General features: G+C 36.1%; 1 protein-coding gene across 1 annotated transcript in view; it reads right to left on the reverse strand.

Annotated features, from left to right (window-relative positions):
* The window catches only part of vsg (visgun), a 127206-nt gene that overhangs the window by 47147 nt on the left and 58248 nt on the right, over window positions 1–21811 (reverse strand). The gene's annotated exons all lie outside the window — the stretch shown is intronic.

Raw genomic sequence — 21811 nt, forward strand, 5'->3', positions numbered from 1 at the left:
GGCAAAACTGAAGAGCAAGAAGGCGAAGATTGTAAGTCTCCTGACATGCAATGATAGAGGTGAACTGAGGAGCAGGGCACTGATAGCTAATGAGTCTATAAGTAGATTGTGAAAAAAGGAATGATGTAGCATTTGTGGATCTGTGGTCTGTTTGACAGAAAGAAGAATTTGAACAATGCTGATAGACTGCATTTTGGTGTTAGGTGTCTGGAGAGAGCTTTGTTCACCGTGCATGCTGAAGTGCAAATTCAGGGAAACTTAAGCAATTAGGGAGGAAGCAAGTGAGTTTCTGTGAAGGCATCCATGAAGCAAGTAAACATGAGAATGACTAAGTGAGGAATCTAGTCTCTCAGGCAAAATACTGAATAAGGTAGACAATTCATAAAGTAAAGGTGGGTGGGGGTAAGTTAATTGGTAAATGCACCTTTGCCAAAAGTTACAGACATTAGTGAGACTTGCCTAACAGCAGATAATGTAGTTACAGGAATTAAATGTGAAGGGTTTAGTATTTTCAGAGAAGATATAGAAAATAGGATGGGGGAGGAGTACTGCTGATAATAAATGAATTGCAGCCAAAAAGAATAGCAGAGAGAAAGAAGGATGGCTGTTAATTTGAAGCAATCTGGTGTAAAATTAAGGGCAGTAAAACAAAAGATACAGTTGGTTGTTGCCATAGGACAGGGAGTTCTACAGATTATCTGGAAGACATGCAATGCCAAATTAGTACAATGAGTACAGGTCAAGTGATTATTATGGGGGATTCAACTATGAAGATACAGACTGGAAGGAAGAAAGATCACATGGCAGAAATGAAACAGAATTTATACATCCGATAAGAGATAATTACTTAAGGCAGCATTTGGTGAGGAGACTAGAGGTGGGAGAGTATTGGACCCGGGATAAGAAGAGCTATCCATAACCAAGGTGACAACATTGCCTCAAATTGGTGAAAGTGACCATGCGGTCTTGACTTGGGAGATTATAAAACATGAGGAATATTCTATCAAGAAGGGGGTATTTGTGGAATTACAAGGCAGGTGATTATGACATGCTTAGGAAGAAGCTTAAATCTGTACCATGGCATAAAACACTGCAGGGTAAGGATGTCAGCAGTGCGTGGGAGGAAGCAGTATTAAATTGTATACCTAGATGGGTTAATCGGGTAGGAGTTAGATGGATGAGTAATATCATTAAGCATGAGCTGCAGAAGAAGAAAATGCTGTGGAGGGTACATAAAGAGAAATATGACCACAAACTTGTGAACAGTACAAGTCTCAGGCAAGAAAGGTGACCAGCATGGAAAGGAAGGCAAAATCAGATTATGAGAAGAATCTAGCTGAGCAGGCCCAAGGAAATCCCAAAGAGTTTGTTCGCTATGTGGCAAGTAAGAGGAAGAATGACTATGGAAGATTAACATTAATGAGTGATGATGGTCACGAGGAGACAGAAGAAGACAAACTAGTTGAGTTACGGAATGACCACTTTGCAAGGGTATATCATCTTAGTGAGGTTACTGCTTTCACCAGTCTGACAAACATTAATGTGGGAACAGAGGTGGATGAATTGGAGATTCTTAGGATATTGCAAAATCTCAATGTAAATACAGCTGTGAGATTAGATGGGATATCAGCTAGAGTTTTGTGAGAATGTGCAAGGGCACTGGTAATGCCTTTGATTAGGCTTTTTAGGCACTGTTATATGCTGATAACTTAAGAATGTGAAAATTTCAGTTATCATGATGTAACAAGAGAAGAAAAAAAAAAAAAAAACCCATATAGATAACTAAGTAAGCAAGCTTGTTCCTAAGCAGATATCGTTAAGAGCCTTTGAAAGTAACAAATACAAAAAAAATAAAAATAAAATAAAATAAAAAGAAAGCAAACACATGCTTGCATCCAAATGAAAAATATAGCTGAAATTGTTTGTTGAACTAAATAAAAAAAAAAAAAAAAAAAAAGAGAAGGGAAATTTATTACAGTTGTGATATGATAAAATAAGGTGTAAAGCAAAGAAGATTAGTCATAGGATTTTGTATGTGAGAGGCTAGTTTTTACACTTGAAATAAGAGATTAAAGATTCGAGTTAATTCTTAGAAAATTCTGGAAAGGGAATTAATTTAGTATAGATAACATAGAGGTTAGCTTAAACAAAAAACCAAAGCTCAAGGTCATAATTCACGAATTGAGACTTCGTCACGTGCACACGGACTGCATGATGTTTTGGCAGAAAAACGCCACTCTAATTGGTCAGTGAAATCGACTTCAGTAAGGGGGGGAAGAAAAGAAATTAAAGAAGGTGCCGGTAGGAGTCATTGTATAAAAGGGTTAGGAACCCCCCCCATGAGGATTTTTTTTTTTTTTTTTTACGAGTCTTCGTATAGGTCTCACACGGTTTTCCTGAGTGACGGGTTAGGAGTTTTCTTCGTCCGACACAATAAGGAAACAAAGTGTGTGGGATTTCGATTCAGTGTTCATATTGTACGAAATGAGGGACGCCGTTTAGTTAAAAAGAGAGAAGATAATGTCAGTGTGTTTCATCGTCCAGTGATCGTAATGAGAGAAAGAAAATTCTATAAAGGAGTCAGTGCCCACGTGGCGAATTTCACCGTCATAGAATATATGATCCCATGTATGTCCTTGATTGAAGAATGTAAGGTAAAGATTGTGAAAGCCCATCTTAGTGCCAAAAGAACTTAGGAGTGATAAGTTATAAAAGAGTTCGTCCTAGGAAAGTAAAATATCAGAAAAAGGTAGAGACCAGTGTAGAAGACCCAAGAAAAAGGTACTGTAAAAAAAATCTCGTGTCAATTCAAATCACATGTAACTGTAGTCATTGTTCAATTACAGAACAGTTGAAAGGATTAATGAGAATTACACTAGGACTTTAGTACATGTCAAACTAGAATAAAAATGAGCTTGTTACTATTAATTAATACGTATTCATGTGCCTAGAGATTTATGCATGCACATTGTATTTTAATTAAGAGTTTTTAAGGTCAAAGGTGTATATTAGCTCATAGAAAGGATAATTTTAATCCATATTGTCTTAGCGAGAAAATTAGAATAACTGATTGTATATGTCCTAAAAAAAATCCAGAATTATAGCGTGATCAAACCAGTAAGGGGTTAGACAAAGGATCAACTAGTTCTAGGATTATACATGTTTGTATGTATAATAGAATCTGTTATGGCGATATGATCACAATTCTCATGCAGGATCTTAACCTAATACTTGTGTTTAGCTAGTGAAAATTTGTATTATATATTCTTAGTATTGAATTGAGTTTTATTTGATAAAGAATGAATTGTACCATGTTTAAGAGTTCAATAAACTTTTGTTCATTGAAAATACAGTTGTCTGAGATTGCTGCTCAATGCACCACTTGTAACAACATACGAACCTAATCAAGTGTGTGTGTGTGTGGGGGGGGGTTTGTTAAGTTGCGAGATAAAGGTCACGACTGCATATTAGTTTCACACTGAGATATATTTTGGTAATTGCTCCTTGTTTTTGAATTTTATATCCTAAACTAAATGTCCTGAAAGGCACAGTATAAAATAAATATTTAGGGACACTAAGGGGAGAAGAAGCTTGAATATTTGTATTTGGGTGATATCTCGTATATAAATAAGATTTGGACAAAGACAAGTAGAGTTTCACACGTAAGGATAGTTGAAAATCTAATAATCGTAAATTGGGACACAACAACACCCAATTCCATGAAGAGCGTCTGTTCTGATCACAAACTTACTACAACATCTGGGGTAGCTAACATATGAAGAACTGCAGTCTGATATCTCGATGAGAAATATGCTACGAGACCTCTCAACATACTTTAGTAAAACTTCAACGACACTCAAAAAAAGATGAAAGAACTTAAGAACATCTTATACAAAAAATAACATCCACATTGCATGCTTACAAGAAACTAAACTAAATCAAAATCTGAAGCTTCAAATCAAAAGACTATTCAATATTAAGGAAAGACAGAACAGATCGTTCTGGCAGAGGTCTAGCTATACTCCTATGGATCAAACACATTAAATATAAAGAAATCATATCAACTACAAACAACAGTATAAATAGTAACACAGAGGCTCAAGCAGTCAAGATATTTCTACCAAAATGCATTATTACAATAGTCAATGCATATCACCCAGATAACACAAATATAAATACAGAACTACTTCAACAACTAAGTCAAACGTCAGATACATAGATCCTTTTAGGAGATCTAAATGCCAAAAGCCCAACTTGGGAGTCTCCACAACTAGATCGGAAAGGAGCACAAATAGAAGACATAATTAATGATCTAAACCTTGAGATCATAAACAACAAGCAAAATACATATCTGTCAAAAACAACAAGCACAGAATCAGCATTAGACATCACAGCAGTAGATTATGAAACTGAGTCATACCCAGCGAAAAATACTAAAGAATGCCATCAGTGATCATAGACCTGTTATCACAACCATTAATTTGCAGCTAGACCAAAAACCACAGACAAAGAGATCATTATAACAGTTAATATTTGGTCTCTTGACACCAAGTATGAGAAATTTTCTTTTTGGATTTATTAGTCGACCATAGTTCTTTATAAATATATACAATCGTCGACAAGTTTTGCCAGCTAAGTCTGTCTGGCTTCTTCAGGACAAGAAATGGGTACACTAATGTTAAATGCTAAAAAAAGAATGGAGTAACAACAGTTAAATTAATTAAAATTTAAATGACATGTAACATCAAGAGCATGAAGTCTTAGTCATTGTTCGCATTTTATAGTTTTTTTGCGAAGTTGAGTTCTGCTAAGCATAGTGAATTTATTAAGCTTTTCCAAATGTCTTTTAGTATCATGCCTTGATTTCTGTTGAGATTGTCTCCTGTCCGGAGTACCACTGCAGCTTCTTTAAAGTTTCTACATCTGAAATCTTCTTCAATGTATGGCATGGAGTTGTTGTCCCAATCAATGGCATGGTTCGAAATCGAGAAATGATGGGCTAATCCTGAGATATCTGTTCTGTTGACATCCTCTATATGTTCTTTTTTTTGGGAGGATTTCTAGGCTTCATGATGTTTGGCTTATATAATTCAGTCCACAGGAACATGAGATGTTTGGAACATGAGATGAGATTATATGTTGGATAATCATTTCTGACTGGAGTTTGATATATGAGTGAGAGTTCATCAAGCAGATCTTTTTCTTCTGCGATGATATTTGTTGCTCTATTTTTAAGCATATATATAATGCTAAGTTTTTGTGCATGATGGCAAGTAGATTTAAAATGAAGATAACGTCCAGTGTCTGTAGGTTTGCGGTAGATTGTGAGCTTGATTTGCCCATTCTCTCTCTCTCTCTTTTTTTTATTTTTTTATTAGTGTGTCCAGAAAAAGTAATCGATTGTTATTTTCCAAATCTAACGTGAACTTGATTTTTGGTGGAAAGAATTTATTTTTTGAAGGAACTCATGCAAGGCATTTTCTGTGTCTTTCCAAATAATGAAGACATCGTCCACATATCTCCACCAGACTAATGGTTTTGGATAGGATGTCAGCTTCTAGTTTTTCCATGAACAGATCCACGCAAGGTGGTGACAAGGGATTGCCCATGGCTAAGCCATCAAGTTGTTCATACATTATATTATTGACTTTAAAGTAGTTTGATTTGAGACAATGGCATAAAAGCTGAGCAATGTCGTGTGGATAGAGATTTTCTATCATCTTAATCACTTCAATTGGTACGTTCGTGAATAATGACACTACGCCTAGGCTTGCAATTGCAAGTATGCCTGTATTTGAGATGTGGATACCTTTTAATCTTTCAATGAAATGCTTAGAATTTGTTATAAAAGAGTCTGATTTCTTTATCTTCTCTTTCAACAGACCAGTAATAAGAGGTCGGTCTCTGTGGTTTTTCATGGTTGGATCTACATCTAATATATGATAGGTAGACGTGTCAGAAACTAAATCACCAATCTTCATTATGTAATCTTGAGTATTCATAATAACTGTTGAGGTGCCTTTGTCTGCTTTTAGGATGATAATGTCTTTGTTCTTTCTTAAGTTTAAGAGCACTCTTCTTTCAGAGGTAACATTACGTTTTGGTGGTTTTGAGGTAGAAAGAATGATGGCGCTTTTTAATCTTGTCATTTGCTACTGTCTCTGGAAATGAAGAAAGTCCTTTTTCATGTTGGTTATGAAATCTATTTTTGGGATGTGATTTGGAGCTATGGCAAAGTTGAAACCTTTTTTTAACATGTCCGATTCCTGTTTAGAAAGAGTGTGGTACGAAAGGTTGAAAATAACTTTATCATCCTATCATATATTAGATCTAGATCCAATCATGAAAAACCACAAAGAGACCAACCTCTTATTACGTAATATGATTAGATGGCCTCTGGAATTAGTGAAATCAAAAATCTCTACACCCATTACCACCACACTTATATGGTGCACCAAAAGTTCATAAAGTTGGAGTTCTGCTCTGCCCGATTGTGGAGGGTAGAAATTCTCTAACTACCTACTAGCCAAACACCTAGCTGGTCTGTTCAAAGAGAAGATAAAGAAATCGGACTCTTTTATAAAGAATTCTAAGCATTTCATTGAAAGATTAAAAAGATATCAACATCTCAAATACAGACATACTTGCAATTGCAAGCCTAGACATAGTGTCATTATTCATGAACATACCAGTTGAAGAAGTGATTAAGATCATAGAAAATCTCTATCCACATGACAGTGATTTGAGACAATGGCAGAAAAGCTGAGCAAACTACTTTAAAGTAAATAATATAATGTATGAACAACTTGATGGCTTAGCCATGGGCAGTCCCTTGTTGCCACATTGTGCAGATCTGTTCATGGAAAAACTAGAAGCTGACATCCTATCCAAAATAAATCAGAAACCATTAGTCTGATGGAGATACGTGGACGATGTCTTCATTATTTGGAAAGACACAGAAAATGCCTTGCATGAGTTCCTTCAAAAAAATTCTTTCCACCAAAAATCAAGTTCACGTTAGAGTTGGAAAATAACAATTAATTACCTTTTCTGGACAAACTAATAAAAAAAAACAAGAGAATGGACAAATCAAGCTCATAATCAACCATGAACCTACAAGACACTGGACGTTAACTTCACTTTAAATCTACTCACCATCATGCACAAAAACTTAGCATTATACATATGTTTAAAAATAGAGCAACAAATATCATCACAGAAGAAAAAGATCCTTGATGAACTCTCACTCATATCAAACTCTAGTCAGAAATGGTTACCCAAAAAATATAATCCAAAAGATTCTCAATAGAAACACCCCACAGCGACAAACTCAAGTCATGCAGTATACATTGTCATACCTTATGCTGGGTCAGTTTCAACAAAAATAGCAAAAATCATGAGGTCTCTCAACATCAGGGTTGCCTATTCAAACTATACGACACGTTAAGATCTCCTAAGGACAGCATCGCCTTCTACAAGTACGCAGGTGTATATAACACCCCATGTTCCTGTGGACAATTATATAAGCCAAACATCACAAAGCCTAGAAATCCCCAAAAAAAGAACATATAGGGGATGTCAACAACAACAGAACAGATACCCAGGATTAGTCCATCATTTCTCAATTTCGAATGACTCCATCGATTGGGACAACAGCTCCATGCTGTACATGTACATTGAAGAAGATTTCAGATGTAGAAACTTTAACGAAACTGCAGTGGTACTCCGAACAGGAGACAATCTCAACAGAAATCAAGGCATGATATAATAAAAGATGTTTGGAAAAGCTAAATTCACTATGCGTAGCAGAACCCAACTTCGTGAAAAACTATAAAACGCGATCAACAAACAATGACTAAGACTCCATGCTCTTGAAATTATGAGTCATTTCAATTTTAATTAATTTAACTGTTGTTACTCCATTCTTTTTTTTTTTTAGCATTTAACGTTAGTGTACCCATTTCTTGTCCTGAAGAAGCCAGACAGACTTAGGTGGCGAAACTTGTCGATGATTGTATATATTTATAAAGAACTATGGTCCACTAATAAATCCAGAAAGAAAATTTCTCATACTTAGACAAAGAGATATTGGAAATTCAGAAAAGCAAATTGGCCTAAATACATACAACTATTAGTAGTATATTGCACTGGCACAGTCACTAGTGAAAAATTGATCAGCAACTACTAGAACTAATTAACAACATACAGAGAGCTGCAAAAAATTCAATTCTCAGAGGACTCAGGGAAAACAATTGGGTTCCATTTTGGAAAGATCATCACTGATTGCATAGTAAACTGTATCTGAGAGATACCGCAACCTCCGATGTCAGTATAGTATTGGTTTTTTTTATTTATTTTTTTTTATTATTGAAAATGGCTGAAAAATATACTAATTGGATAATCCATCAGATGTTGAAGAGATTCAGCGATTTTTGATAGTAAATTGTATCTGAGAGATACCGCGACCTCCGATGTCAGTATAGTATTGGTTTAGTTGTGTTTTTTTTCTTTGTTTAATAATTTCTAGATTGTAACTGAAAATAAACCATCATGTATTATGTTTGCAGTGTTTTTTTTTAAAGTTTTATCGCATTTTAGCACATACTAGTAATGAATGTATCTCACAGATACATGTGACCTACGCTGCAATTTTTTCGACCCCGACCTCCACAGAGTTAAATGACACAACACTTCCGGATACTGATCACTCTTCAAACACAGTCTCCTCAGGAACCAAGACAGCAGCAACAAACAAACAGACAAATGGCAAATTTACTAGCCAAACATTACTCTAATGCAAGCAAGCTGCAATACAACAAAGAAGACAAAAAGTGCAGGAAAATTGCAAAACACCTGCTAATACAATCCCGAGCCTATCCTTCTGAAGATATCTTTACTCAGGACCTCACAATGACAGAATTAGAAACAGCAATTACTCAAACTGACCCTGACAAATCACCCGGAATTGATCTTATCTTTGGAGACATGATTAAAAACATGGGAAAAATAGCCAAAAACTGCCTTCTGAAGATATTTAACACTTCCTGGAATGCAGGTAAAGTACCAAAAATGTGGAAAACATCAGTCATTATACCCTTACTAAAACCCTAGTGACTGCAAAAGCTACAGACCAATAGCTTTGACTAGCACTCCGTAAACTAAATGAAAGAATAATACATACCAGACTTATGAATTGGCTCTTAGAAAACAACAAGATCAACTCTACTAAACTGCATACAGGTCTCAACACAGCACAGAAGATCAATTATTTTATCTCTGCCAATCAGTCATAGATGGCTTTCAAGAAAACACACCAAAGAAGACAACAGCAATATTCTTGGATCTCACAGCTGCCTACGATACTGGAATAAGGAGGAATGCATTAATTTGGATTTCAGATTTCGTGAAAGGAAGAAAAATTAAAGTAAAAGTTAATGGAAATTATTCCAACATCCATCGAACTTAGGCTGGAGTCCCACAAGGTTCTGCTTTGAGCCCATTCCTATTTCTCATCTATATGAACAATATCCATCCTCACATAATGACAAAAACAGCATGCTATGCAGATGATATAGCAATCTGGCACACAAGCAGTAATCCTCAACAATCTGAAAAAGTCCTAAATTTAATAAGAGGCTTAGAAAGATGGGAAAAGGAACTACAGATAAACCCAGAAAAAACAAAACTGAGCATCTTCTCCACTGATAGAAAAAATAGACAATTATAACCCCCAAATCAAAATATATAATACCAAAATAGAAAAAACAGTCTCCAAAATATTTAGGCCTAACCCTAGATACTGAATTGAGATTTACAACTCATATTACAAATATATCTAATAAAGCTCTTGCAAAGCTTAATATCATCAAAAGGCTTTGTGGAACAAAGTGGGCTGCAAAACCGAAGACACTCAAAACTACATATACGGCACTCATACGATCCACTATGAAATATGCATCATCAATCTGGGCTCCAGCTTCTACTAGCTCAAAAGAAAAACTTGATGAACTCTCACTCATATCAAACTCTAGTCAGTAATGGTTATCCAAAAAATATAATCCAAAAGATTCTCAATAGAAACAACCCACAGCAACAGAATTATTATAGGTGCAGTATCATCCACAAATAATTTAAAAGCTCAACAAGAGTGGCCTCACACACTAGAAGATAGAAGAAAACTCTCCACAGTTAAATTCACTAACAGAATCAGGAGCCACCAACAGGATCACATCTCACTGAGGACTTTCGATGCCTGGACAAGAAAATCTAGACTAAAGAGATCATCTACGTTACAATATGATCATTAAATTAGAAAACAGATTGACTTAGAGCAGCTATCCATTGAAATAAGCAAAGAGCCATTCTTTTCCACTATTCTACCAAAAAACACAATGATAAACTTAAATCTCCTTGAACCTTATTCAAAAAAGGATTCACAGCAAGAAAATAAAAGAAATGGACTTGACGCTATACATCACTTAAATAATCCAAACAATGTCATTGCCTACACTGATGGATCATCTGATGAAGCACTCAACCAAGGAGGTTCAGGGGTTTTTCTAACTCTACCTGAAGGCAAGGAAATGCAAATCAAAACCACAGCTGACAAAATAGCTTCAAACTTCACTTGTGAATTAACAGCCATACAAACAGCTTTCATCCAGTAATAACCATCTACAGCGACTCAAAATCTGCACTTGAGGCATTAAAAAATGGAAAAACAAAACACACACAGGAAATTCATGAACTACTAACAACCTTAAATTTGAAAAATAAGAACTGCAATGGATACCAGCTCATATAAATATCGAAGGCAATGAAAGAGCAGACAGACTAGTCAAAGAAGCAAGATACTTACCTCAAAAATTGCACCCACTATCACTAACTGATGGCAACTATCGCCAAAATAAGATCGATAAAACAAACTTTCAAGAAGAAGAAGAGTGAAATTATTGAAGATAGAGAAATAACCACATTCATCACCAGACTAAAGATGGAACATTTTAAAAGCATGAAAATTCAGGCCAGATGGTAGTAGGAGCTATGAAACATGCAAAAACTATCCAGGAATTGAACTAACACCTGTCCATATTTATTCTTGTCTAGCAATTGCTGCTGCTTTACAGAAAATTTTTTTCTGTAAAGCAGAAAATTTTTTACAGAAATTTTACAATAACCCTAGAGAAAAGCTCTACTCCATCAAAGTTCAACAGATTGCCAAAGCCATTCTACAGATCCACGGTCATATCTAGAAGTTCTTCAATGGACTCGACGACAACGACAACTGGCTCTTTAATCCAAGTTTCAGCTCTGGTAGAGTTCCAAAAGAGTGGAAAGAGGGCAAAATAATTTCTTTGCATAAGGGAGGTTCTAAGACTGCAGTAGCAAATTATAGACCGATCAGTATCTCAGGCATGGTTGTAAAAGTACTAGAAAAATTGGCAAAAAAAAAAAAAAAAAAGAATTCAAGAATGGGCATATAAAAATAAGATACTGTACAAGGGTCAACACATGCCTTAGTAATTTACTAACTTATTTATAATATTTTAACAGCTGAGTTAGATAAAGGAAACGGCTGCATGATTTTGCAAAGGCATTTGACAGAAAGCCACATGGAACTCTATTATGCAAATTAGAACAAATGAGGATGGATATGACACTGGTGAAGTGGATATGAGGGTGGTTGCTGACAGATATCAAAAAGAATTACATGGAGGGACAAGAATTGAGGCAAAAACAGAGTGATGTAGTGCAGGGTTCAGTGCTGGGACCATTTCTGTTTAATTTGTACATAAATGATATAGGAAATAATGTGAAAGTAAATATTCAGTTCTTTACTGATGATGTGAAATCAGGTAGAGCAGTGATTTTCAACCTTTTTCATAACATGGCACACCTAGACTAATTATTAAAATTCTGCAGCACACTAAAAATATATTCTTTAATTTTTTTGACGATCTGCAATAAAATAGGCATAATTTTGATTGATTTACACACACACACACAATATTAATATAAGTAATTACTTATCCTTTTTGCTCCAAAAAAATTTAAACTATATTTTTGATATTTTGAGTAAGAAAAACAATACCCAAAATTATTTTTTAAAATGAATATATATTGAATGAAAAAACAAACAAACAATAAAAGAACTCTTACCAGTTATCTTAAAAATAAGAGAATTAAATGAAGTTATTTGTGAACACACTTATCAAAAGATTAAAGCAAATTAACACACAATTTTAAACCGATTCACCAACCATAAGTTTTGTAAAATATAAATAAGGGAGCTTCAGGTGCGGATGGAAGACCAGACACTAATAAATAAATGTGCAAATTACAACATTATTTCTTTCAATTAATTTGTTTTCTCAAATCTCGCAGCACATTGGTTGAAAATGCTGAGGTAGAGTAATAGTTAATCAAGGAGATACGGAGAGGTTTTAGGATGATTTAAATAGGCTGTCAGTGGGCAAAAGTTAATGGGTGTCAGTTTAATGTCAAAAAATGTAAAGTTATGCATTTTGGGATGAATACAAGTTGTGTATCACATTGATGACACTGTACTCCAGGAAATAGATGAAGTTAGAGATTTAAGAGTGGTGGTAGACAGAGAGTTAAAGTTTAGAGGACGTATATTTCTAAGGTTGCCAATGTAGCTCATAAGATTACTTGGCTATTGAAGAACACATTAAGAATTGAGGCAACACATTAGATTGAAGGTGTGTGGATTGCAGAAGTTGGTTGATAGAAGAAAATAAAGATATGATAGAAACAACAACGGGGTCATCCCTGGAATTGAATAAAGGCGTGGTTAGTAGGGATGTGAGGGCTAGATTTTTTGCTTGGAGAGTTGCGAATGGGTTGCCGGAGTCGGTTGCGAGCGTTTTGTTAATGGGTTCAAGGTTATGAATTGTGTCTCTTGCAATGAGTCTTCGGACCCCATGGAGGTGTCCGTATTATAATAATGTGTTTTACGTCTGCATATATCTCATAAGCAGTTTGAGGTCCATATGTTTTTCACAATGAAAAAAAAAAAAATCCTTGCCTATTATACTATAGGTTTAGTAATAACCTTTTGTGGGTGGTAACCACATAAAAAAATAATAAAACAAAAAGAAAATCACTTAAGTTTTACATAGCTGTCAGTTATGACACAAAAAAATACAAATACAAAATAGATTCTGATTCACAAATACAAAATAGATTCACCCCTCTGTTTCTCAGATTGATATCAAGGACAGATTAGTTGGCTCAGTTCATAACAATTGTTTTTTTTTACCCAGATCCAATAACAAGATACCTTTGTTAGAGAAGTTCAAAAGTTCACCAGCCAATTTCTGTAAAAGATTAGTAGACAGTACTTGACTATTTAAAATTTAGAAGGTAATTTCATTTAATTAAATTTCCTGTGGTTTCCAAACATTCTTGTAACAAATGGTCTTGGCAACCACAAGATGGGGACCAAAAGAAGATTGAAAAAATTCTTACACCCACTTGATATTTGCATTAATTGACATTCAAACTATACTTAAAACATTCTTTTACTGAGTGAATCATAGGTATAAACAAAATTATTCCCATTGGTAAAACGAAGAAACCTTTAAGTTCTACTAGTGGATCATCTGTATCCAGAAAATAATTTCATAAAAAATGAACAAAGCTTAAGACTGCATTTCTAATGCACTCTATGGAAATGAAGCTAATGTCTGGGTTACATTGGGCCAAAGAATGAAAGTTCTAAATATTCTGACAAGTAAGTACTAAATGTTCATCAAATTAATTAACATCTAAGCCTAATGTTCTCATTCTCTCCCTTTTAAATTAAGATCAATGTCATTCACAAAAACACAGTATACTTCATTTGAGATTTGGTTTGGTTTAGTTTAGTGGCATGAGAACAGCCAAGGTCATACTGAACCAGGACAGGGAATTGATCTGCACAAGGAGTTGCTATCTTTGTGAGCAACCATACCTCCCTTTTTCCAGCTAACCCCACTTAATAGAAATGTAGAGGCAGTTGACATCTGACTCTCAGTTGGATGTCTTATGACAGCATCTATCTCCTGCAGATATCTCTTGGGATGACCATGACATATTGCACTTACCATCCTCTTTACTTTTAATGGAGGATTTAAATGGACACAATGTGTGATGGGGCCTGAACTAAACATCAGAGGAAGAGTTGTTGAGCATATGCTTGACAACAGTAATCTTTTCCTCACAAAAAAACACTGGAAGCAATGCCTTCTATTGTCTGTCTACATGGACATGAATGTCTACATGGATATGAATGTCTACATGAACATTCACTGCCATTCACTTAAATACCTACCTCTTGCCACTGTTTAAGTGAAAACTGATGACAATTTATTTAGAAGTGATAATTTCTCTTTGATATCTACTCTTTTTTTTTTTTGTATGGGCAACCATGTACTACATTACAGATAACCACAATGAAAAATTGAGCAAGCTGACTGGATCACTTCTTAGCAGAATTCAATTTTGCACAAAGATGCTGCAAATGCAGTTTCTAAAACATCTAGGTTTTGAATGACTGTTGCATTTTGCAATGCTGGATCATCACTAGGCTTCAGGTGTGTTTCCTACAGGCAAAAGCATATTGGTTTACACTTCTGTAAGAGAGAGCCTTGATGTCATTGTTTTGATAGAATCCACGACAATTCCACTGTAGACATTTTTTTCCTATTTACTTTTGGTAGTGTCATATGGCTTCCAGTGTTGAGGATTTGTTTCCACTGGCCTTAGATTTCTTTTTGAAGAATTATGTACAGCCAGTGTTAATTTCTTCATCATGAAAAATATCCAAAATGTTGTCAAATGAGACTCCCTCTAGAGAACTAGGTATGTATGTGTGTGTGTGTTTTTAAATCTTGGAGAAGCAGAGATATCCATCTTATCTATTAATAGCTCAGGAGGCATGTTGTTAATTCCATGTGGTGCATTCCCCATTATTTTTTTTTTTAAATTAGTGGATTTTTATTTAAGACACATTTTTGATACATCCTCAGGAGTAAGCCAATGAAGGTTTCTATCTCCTTCATATGCCCTAAAGACACAGCAAGCATATCATGCTGTTCAGGGACACTGTGGTTGAAAAGTTGCAATTGAATATACTGGTTTCTGTTCTTGCTGTTTATTTTGAAAGTCATACTGAAGATGCCCTTGATACTAGGGCAAAAATTTTATACTAATTAAACTATTATTATTATTATTATTATTGTTCCGGGAAACTCCAAGGAGTCGAAAGACTCATTGAGGGAGGCCCTAACATCATGTCTGGAACAACTATTCAACATTCACACAGTATCTATCATATCTTGCCTTGAACTCATTCACGGTCGTAGCACCCACAACAGACTCTGGAAGCTTATTCCACTTATTTACCACTCTCCAAGTAAAGAACCTAGCTCTAACACCCTTGTCAACCACGCTCTTGCCCAGCTTCCATGCATGGCCCCTAGTACTCCCACCACCAGTCATATTTTCAAAAATATCTTCTGGATCGATCTTATAAAAACCCTTCATTAATTTGAATGTCTCAATCATATCACCCCTCCTTCGCCTATCGTCCAATTTATGCAACCCACAAATCCTCAACCTATTTTCATAAGGTTCATTCCACAGTCCTGCTATCATCTTGGTCACTCGTCTCTGGACCCTCTCCACTTCCTCCCCGTCACGAAGAAACCCTGGTGCCCATAACTGGGCACAGAAGTCCAGATGGGGTCTTATCAAGGCTCGATACAGAGGAACAACAACTTGTTTGTCTCTGCATGTTAAAGTATTTTTCATAAGCCAAGTGATTTGGTGAGCTGTTTTAGTCACTTTTGCAATGTGCCCCCTAAACTTCAACTCCCTATCCACAAGCACTCCCAAATCCCTGGCCTCATCAATCTCCTGGAGTACGGTTCCACCAATGCGATATACTGCTGCTGTTCTTTTCACCCCAAAGTGCATAACCTTACACTTTGCCACATTAAACTGACATCCATTTTTCCTAGCCCAGTCCTCCAAACTATCCAAATCATCCTGTAAAATTTTGACATCCTGTGCACTCACAATTGCTCTACCCAACTTTGCATCATCAGCAAACAAGTGAACACTTCCTCTCAAATCCTTTCCAATATCATTGATGAACAAATTGAAAAGCAGTGGTCCAAGAACAGAGCCCTGCGGCACTCCACTAGTCACAAGACGTCTTTTTGACTCCACTCCTGAATAAACCACTCTCTGGTATTTCTCCTTCAACCACCCTCCTATCCATCTTACCAAACCTATATCTATCCCCATCTGCTCCAGTTTACTGATTAGGGTTCCATGTGGTATCCTGTCAAAGGCCTTGGCAAGGTCCAGTAGTATCACTGTAAACCCATTACCCCTATCCAGTTCAGCCGTCACTGTGTTATAAAACGTGAGCAAGTTACTGAGGCATGATCTACCCTTCACAAAACCATGTTGTCCCCCATATAATATCCCATTTTCATCTATCCAATCCTGTATTATTTTCTTCACTAATTTCTCTAAGACCTTGACAATGATTCCTGATATGCTAATCGGTCGGTAATTTACAACAGCAGTCTTGGAACCACCTTTATGCAGTGGAACTATTTTCCCCTCCTTCCACCCGCTCGGGACTAACCCGGACCCGAGACTCAAATTAAACAAAAATGTCAAGGGTACTGACAATTCTTTAGCTGCTTCTCGTACTACACGAGCTGGTATACCATCCAATCCCACAGATGTATTGACATTGAGGTTATGCAATAGACTACTCACCTCCACTTCATTCACCACAATTCCTGTATAATCTACTGGTTTATTCGTTTCTGCAATGTCACCACCTGGATGATATATTCTTGCAAAGTGCTCACTCAGTAACTCAGCTATCTCAACTGATTCAGTTACCTCCCTACCATCGGCATTCTTTAAAATCATTCTGCCATGTACATTTTTCCTTTTACTTGCTACATATCTAAAAAACTGTTTAGGATTCTCTTTAGCCTGCATGGCCAATGTTCTTTCGTAATCCTTTTTTTGCTTTTCTTACCACACTCTTCACCCTTCTGGCCTGCGCTTTATACCGTTCATGCATGTGCCTGCCAGTCACCTTTCTCCTTAAATTCCCTCCATAGTTGTTTCTTTTTTTGCAGCTCAAGCTTAATGGTGTTATTCATCCATTTAACCCCTACTTGATTTATTATTCAGACTCTAGGTATACAGTCAGCCATTGCTACATGCAAGCACTTCCTAACTACCTCCCATGCACTATCAACTTCTAGTCCTTGCAGTTGTACATGCCATGGCACTGAGCCAATCAAACTCCTAAGCTTGTCATACTTTCCTGCCCGATAATTCCATATGTACCCTGTCTTAGAAAATTCTACACCTTTAGCCACCTCCCAAGTCAAGACCCTATGATCACTCTCACCGATTGGTGGCAATGTGGTCATATTTGTTACAGCCAAATCCTCAGATGTAATTACTAGGTCAAGCACTCTCTGACCCCTAGTATTTTCCATTACATGCTGTCGCAGATAGTTATCCCTTAATAACCGCATAAAATCCAATTCCTTCCTCCCATATGTCCTCTCCTCACTCCAATCAATGCGACCGTAGTTGAAATCTCCCATAATAATCACCCTCCTTCCACTCATTTCTTCTATTTGCTTGTGCATACTGTCACCACCATCTTTTCCATCACCTGGTCTATAGCAGCACCCAATTGTATATTTAGTTCTGCTAGCCACAATCTCACACCAAATGGCCTCAAATGTGCTCTTTTCTCTATCCTGCAATTCAACTTCTATTCTCCTTGGCTGTAGCTCATCAGCTATCATCAACAATACTCCTCCCCCCATTTTATTCTCTCTGTCATTCCTGAACACACTATACCCATCACATTCAATCCCACTAGCTATATCATCTACAGTCAGCCATGTTTCACTAATACCAATAACCTGTGGTCTGGAAGTGCCAACCATGGCCAAAAACTCTTCCTTCTTGTTTCTGATACTCCTAGTATTAGTGTACATGAATTTAAGACCCCCATTAGCCCCAACCCTACCTTGATGCCTTATATTAACTATCCCACTCTGGTTTGTTGTCCTTATTTGCTCTAGCATATTATATTCATTCTTACATTCAACTGCCTCCCTAAGGACTGTATATCTACTCCCCCCCCCCTTAACAAATCTAGTTTCCCTGAATTTGCACATCCACTACATTCAGCAACACTCTCTCAAGTCTTCTTACACCATAACCATTCAAATGCAGGCCATCCATCTTATATAGATCCTTTCGCCCATCAAACTCACTCCACACGTCCACAAATTCCACACCACTCGTCATACATAACCCACGCATAAAGTCATTCGCAATTATGGCCCTCCTTTTAAACATTTCACTGTCATACCGTGGCAAAAGACTAATCATTCTAACTCTCTCACTCTTTTCTTTTGCTACCTCAAACAATTCATTCAGGTCTTCTATCATTTCCATTTTATCTCCTTTCAAATCATTCGTACCTGCCACAACAATCATTTCTTTCACCCTTTCCTTTTGCTCTTTAATAGACTCAGTTACATCCTTTATGGTCGCACCAGGTTGGTACGATTTTGTCAAATCCTCTACTAACACACCTCGCACTAACGAGTCTCCATACAGCACTCTATCCTTCATTTTGTTCATGTTCACATTCATACGCTTATTTTTCCTGTCATACCTTTTATTACTGGTTGGTTCATTCAGTCGACTTTTGTTCATGCACTCTAGCTGCTGTTTTGCCCTTTCTATCGCACCATTCAACAACGCGATCTCACTCAATGCATCTATCCCATCTTTTTTTTATTCTCTGAGAAACCATTAATACTATCATTCACACTTTCTACATTCGCACTCTCATAATTCTCATGTACAACCTTGCCGTTTCTTGTCATATCGCTATTTTCTTCATTCTGAAGTTTGACAAAATTATCACACTCACGATCCGAAATACACTTCAATTCCTCATTCTCCCTACATTTTCTACACACATTCAATCCTTTATTATCATCTAACTATATATGTAAGATAAATTCGTTTTACATCTTTTAATATTGTTCTGCCATTTATGTTGCGGTTTATTTTCTAAGTTGTTTTTCTCCCCAAGACCTGTCATATCTATAAGCTCCAGCTTTTGATACCCCCCCCCCACCCAAACTATGAGATCCATACATTAATGGTTTGAATTGAGCATTCATCATACTGCTAGCTTGGACTACTGGATGATTCATCTCATTCCTGAGATTTCATTCAACTGGCTTCTCAACATTAAAATTTGTGCCTTAAATAACTAAAGCGCAAGTTTTATGCTGTTTATCATCTAACTATGATTCCCATGAAACAACAAGCACTACTGTAATGTTGCTGGCCCTGTACATATTTTATTAGCTTTTGTTCCTTAAAATTAATTTTCAAAATTTTAGATTTTCAAAATCTATCATCCATTCACTTTCTTTGTTTACAAGCATCATTTAATTTTGCCTCAACACAATTCTCTTACCACATGTTCTCAGCCCAATCAAGTTTGACTGAAAATATTTTATCAACCTTACCTTCTAAAAATATAAAACAGTCAGGTATGTCTTTTAATTACTCTTTTAGTATAAACTACTTTATATTAGTCATTTAACTTAGCCTCTGGTTGGAGATACAGGGTAGCTGCATTATTACATAATGCAGCTACCCTGTTGATATGAGGAGCAACATGAAACCTAGTTTCAGGAAATCTTTATATTAAAATATGACCTTTCTCAGGTTCACTACAGAGAATAAAGATTTTTTTTTTTTTTTGCTTGCATATTTTATAGACAGATATGATTTTCATAACAATTGGTCATTCAAGCATAATTTAAATGAAATATATGTTGATCTTTAATTGACCATGATTTATAAACATCTAATGCGAACGAGTTTCGCCAACAGGGCTGTCCGACTTCTTCAGGGCTTATAATGGTAAGAGAAAAAAAACTTGTTGCCATTAGATGTTTATAAATCATGGTCAATTAAAGATCAATATATATTTTAATTTGATTATTTTCATACCAAATTTGTCAGAGCAATTATTTAATTCAGCTAAAGATTCTAAATGTATGTTGCAAATTTAACAGGATAACATGCATAAAGTACAGAACTCACGTTAATATCCCCTATTATAACATGATCACAGATTGAAAGTAATTATGGTGATAGCAGCCAAGATCTTTAATTTATGTAATTTCTAGTTTGCAGCTAATTATGCATTAGTAACAGTTCTTCTGTGTCTTATTTGTTTTTGAACTGTGCAAAAATTAACAGTGTTTAAAGATTATATATAAAAAAATTTGTGAAGTCAAAATATTCTGGGAGGTGAGGTCTCACTCAATGAGCTGTAAAACTCTATGTAGCTTAGAAATACCAAAGCGCTTTACATCGATTTTTACAGAGGTCAAGTCCCAAACTGTACAAAATTAACTTCGTTTGTCTCTATGTATATTATGTTAATTTTTGATGTAAATAACCCTATGGGAATTGATTGTATTTACTGTTTTTAACTAAAGTTTCTAGAATGTCAAAAACAAAGGCAATGCTTTGCCATCTGAAGTTTTGTATAATAGCTATGTATAAGAGTACAAAAAAGTTGTTTATGATTAAGTGTGTTAGAAAGTTGTTTGTGAGCTCTGCGCATGAACATCTTCAAAGTTGGTATCAAAGAGATCCGCTAGTTTCAGAGAAGTTTCCGCTGCCCGACAAGACAAGATGAAAAGAGTGCACAGAGGAGATAAAAGAACGGATCAGCCTTAACAAAAAGATCAAGGAGAACTACCGATTTCTTCAGTGTTTACAACCCTTGGTGCAAGGTCCCGAGAAGGCAAAAATAAAGGGGGGCTGAGCCGATCATCATGAAGAGAGTCCAGGTCCAGTTGCCGACAGAGGAGAACCGAGATCCAGTTGCAGAGAGAGCAGAGGCGCTGTAATTGAAGAGAGCCAGGGGCAGTCGGTGAAGAACCAGAAGCAGTCGGACCAAGAAAAACAGACTTCACGGTGAACCCATGCCAGAGGAAAAATTGGGAGAACAGCGAAGGCAAGTGCCGGTCGGATGTCCTAGTGCTGCGGGAAGTCAACCAAAGCCAAAAGCCACAGAGTGATCTTCAAGTCTGTATGCTGAAACTTCTTGCCTGAGCTTTTGAATACCGGGAAGATTGCAGTCCAAGACCCACTGAATATTCCGATGAAACACCACTTTAAACAAGACTCTCTGGACAGAAACCTAAGGCCTGAGATGAAAGAAAAACCATAGTGACTTTGATGCAGGACTTTTGGAAGGTGTCGTGACAAAGAGCCTCTGTAAGTGTATTACATCCTTTAATGTACATTTCTTCTGTAATCTAAGAGATATGTCATAGATGGACTGATAAGAAATAGTAATAAGAAATATCTATAAAAGAGTACTCTGATTTGAACATGAATATAAATTGCTAGCTAGCTAATCTAGCAGAAGTAACAGAGTAATTATATTGAATAGTCATTTAATATTGAAATGGGAAAGTTTGTTTCTTTATACCAAAGGTATATAAGAATAGGTAGAGAGAGAGAGAGTAACTTCCCTATCGCTTATTTAATGTACTTTGTTTTTTTATGTAAATAAATGTGTTTTAATTATGTGTCAATAGAGTGCCACCCGATTGTTTATTTTACAATGCACTGTCTCCTAAATAAACACGAACTTAAGAGCGGGAAACCAAGTAAGATAGCCGAAGCGTATAGTTAA

The sequence above is a fragment of the Typopeltis vanoorti genome, chromosome 14 (assembly GCF_054136105.1).
Source record: "Typopeltis vanoorti isolate ZY-2024b chromosome 14, IOZ_Tvanoo_1.0, whole genome shotgun sequence".
Taxonomy (NCBI): Eukaryota; Metazoa; Arthropoda; class Arachnida; order Uropygi; family Thelyphonidae; genus Typopeltis; species Typopeltis vanoorti.